This window comes from Bison bison, unplaced genomic scaffold (genome assembly GCF_000754665.1).
Source record: "Bison bison bison isolate TAMUID 2011002044 unplaced genomic scaffold, Bison_UMD1.0 scf7180017864190, whole genome shotgun sequence".
Classification (NCBI taxonomy): Eukaryota; Metazoa; Chordata; class Mammalia; order Artiodactyla; family Bovidae; genus Bison; species Bison bison.
In genome coordinates, this window is record NW_011494762.1 from 2253787 (window position 1) to 2257306 (window position 3520).

Genomic DNA, 3520 nt, shown 5'->3' on the forward strand with positions numbered 1-3520 from the left:
ACTGGAAAAGGTCAGTTTTCATTCCAATCCCAAAGGAAGGCAATGCCAAAGAATGCTCAAACTACTACACAATTGCACTCATCTCACACGCTAGTAAAGTAATGCTCAAAATTCTCCAAGCCAGGCTTCAGCAGTATGTGAACTGTGAACTTCCAGATGTTCAAGCTGGATTTAGAAAAGGCAGGGGGACCAGAGATCAAATTGCCAACATCCACTGGATCATGGGAAAAGGAAGAGAGTTCCAGAAAAACATCTATTTCTGCTTTATTGACTATACCAAAGCCTTTGTGTAGATCACAATAAACTGTGGAAAATTCTTCAAAAGATGGGAATACCAGCCCACCTGACCTGCCTCTTGAGAAACCTATATGCAGGTCAGGAAGCAACAGTTAGAACTGGACATGGAACAACAGACTGGTTCCAAATAGGAAAAGGAGTACGTCAAGGCTGTATACTGTCACACTGCTTATTTAACTTATATGCAGAGTACATCATGAGAAATGCTGGGCTGGAAGAAGCATAAGCTGGAATCAAGATTGCCGGGAGAAATATCAATAACCTCAGATATGCAGATGACACCACCCTTCTGGCAGAAAGTGAAGAGGAACTCAAAAGCCTCTTGATGAAAGTGAAAGAGGAGAGTGAAAAAAGTTGGCTTAAAGCTCAACATTCAGAAAACAAAGATCGGTGATGGCATCAAGGTTACTCCGTGGAGCTGGAGCTTTGGCCTCCCAGGCCCTGAGGGCCCGGGGTCCAAATGGAGTCTCTGTGGTGCGCTCTATGGCGTCTGGACGTGGTGTTCCTACTGATGAAGAGCAGGCGACTGGGCTAGAGAGGGAGGTCATGCTGGCTGCTCGCAAGGGACAGGACCCATACAATATACTTGCCCCAAAGGCAACCTCAGGTACCAAGGACGACCCTAATTTAGTGCCCTCCATCACCAACAAGCGGATAGTGGGCTGCATCTGTGAAGAAGACAACAGTACTGTCATCTGGTTCTGGCTACACAAAGGCGAGGCCCAGCGATGCCCCAGCTGTGGAACCCATTACAAGCTGGTGCCACACCAGCTGGCCCACTGAGCCATTGCACTAATGCACTCAGAATATGATGTGGAATTTATTCTTTCCAGTAAAGACTAGCTATTACATTGGCTTCTCAAAAAAAAAAAGAAAGAAAGAAAACAAAGATCATGGCATCCGGTCCCATCACTTCATGGGAAGTAGATAGAGAAACAGTGGAAACAGTGTCAGACTTTATTTTGGGGGGCTCTAATATATCTGCAGATGGTGATTGCAGCCATGAAATTAAAAGACGCTTACTCCTTGGAAGAAAAGTTATGACCAACCTAGATAGCATATTCAAAAGCAGAGATATTACTTTGCCAACAAAGGTCCGTCTAGTCAAGGCTATGGTTTTTCCAGTGGTCACGTATGAGTGTGAGAGTTGGACTGTGAACAAAGCTGAGCGCCGAAGAATTGATGCTTTTGAACTGTGGTGTTGGAGAAGACTCTTGAGAGTCCCTTGGACTGCAAGGAGGTCCAACCAGTCCATTCTGAAGGAGATCAGTCCTGGGTGTTCATTGGAAGGAATGATGCTGAAGCTGAAACTCCAGTACTTTGGCCACCTCATGCGAAGAGTTGACTCATTGGAAAAGACTCTGATGCTGAGAGGGATTGGGGGCAGGAGGAGAAGGGGATGACAGAGGATGAGATGGCTGGATGGCATCACTGACTCGATGGACATGAGTTTGAGTGAACTCTGGGTGTTGGCAATGGACAGGGAGGCCTGGCGTGCTGCTATTTATGGGGTCGCAAAGAGTCAGACAGGACTGAGCAACTGAACTGAACTGATTGATTCATTATCATTAATGAAAGTCCATTGTTTATTCAAACTCCCTTTGTTTTTACATAGTACCCTTTTCTGTTCCTACATCCATCCCTTCTAGGATATCACTTCATCTTTAGTGGTCCTGCTTCCTTAGGCTCCTTGGCCGTTCCAGTTTCTCAGAAAAGTCTTTGAAGTGCTGGCAGGTTTAAAGCATACTGGTCAATTATTTAGACGGATATTCCTCAGTTGTGATTTGTTTGATTATTTTTTTCAAAATCAAGCTCAGATTATAGGTTTTCAGGGAAAAAACCAGAGATAGATCATTTTTATCGCACTGTATCAAGAATACATACTATTAAGGCAATTTACCATTGTTAATGTTGACTTTGATTATCCGGTTAAGGTAGTATTTAACATTTCTCCACTATAAAGTCATCCCTTTTCCATACTGAACTCTTTGGGGGAAAGTCACTATGCACAGACCACACTTGAGAAGGGAGTTATGCTCTACCTCCTTGATAGCAGGTATCAACATACATCATTTGGAATTTTTCCATATGAAGTATTCTCTCTTCTACTACATTTATGTATTTATTCAATTATTTTTCAGATCAGCATGAACTCATGGGTATGTATATTTTGGGTTATAACCCAGAATCACTATATTTATTTTATTGGTCACATTGTTCCAGCATTGACCACTAGTAGCTCTTTAAGTTGGCCCCTGTGTTTCTTTGACATATTCTATCACTGTATTTTGTTTTATGTTTTTGGACACTTTCTGACACAGCTAGATGCTTTTATATTCCCTGTCCCCATCTTAGCAAGAGCTGTTTTGCCAAGGATTCTTGGTTTCTTTTATTGAAGACTAGTATTAGAAGCCAAGATTTGGGTGGTAGATGTCCTTGTTACTACTGGGATTATCAGGATGTTACTGTTTCTAAGGCGGGCTTCCCAAGTGACACAGTGGTAAAGAATCCACCTGCCAGTGCACAAGACTCAGGAGACTGAGGTTTGATCCTTGGATCAGGAAGATCTCCTGGAGGAGGAAATGGCAACCCACTCCAGTGTTCTTGCCTGGAAGATTCCATGGACAGAGGAACCTGGCAGGCTACAGTCCATGGCGTCACAAAGAGTTGGACACAGCTGAGCTCCTGAGCACACACACATTTCTTCTAAGCCTTCTCAGCTGAAAGAGCAAGGAAATATATGTGAGTGTACCAGCCATGCATAATCTATATCTATAAATATACATATATACACACACACACACCCCTATCTGTATCTATACTTAGCTAAGTATGAATTCATACTGATTTATCTAATTGTTAATCCATTACTAAATGGGTCATTTTAGCCTTTCTCCTTGCTTTTCTGAAAGATCCCACTCTAATAGTGATAAATTTGACTTGTACCATCTGAAAGTGAAAGTCATTCAGTTATGTCCAACTATGGGCTTCAGCAGTATGTGAACCGTGAACTTCCTGATGTTCAAGCTGGTTTTAGAAAAGGCAGAGGAACCAGAGATCAAATTGCCAACATCCGCTGGATCATGGAAAAAGCAAGAGAGTTCCAGAAAAACATCTATTTCTGCTTTATTGACTATGCCAAAGCCTTTGACTGTGTGGATCACAATAAACTGTGGAAAATTCTAAAAGAGATGGGGATACCAGACCACCTGACCTGCCTCTT

General features: G+C 42.7%; 1 protein-coding gene and 1 pseudogene across 9 annotated transcripts in view; both read left to right on the forward strand.

Moving 5' to 3' along the window:
* The window catches only part of RAPGEF4 (Rap guanine nucleotide exchange factor (GEF) 4), a 274066-nt gene that overhangs the window by 141397 nt on the left and 129149 nt on the right, over positions 1-3520 (forward strand). The gene's annotated exons all lie outside the window — the stretch shown is intronic.
* On the forward strand, positions 677-1153 carry LOC104991387 (annotated as a pseudogene).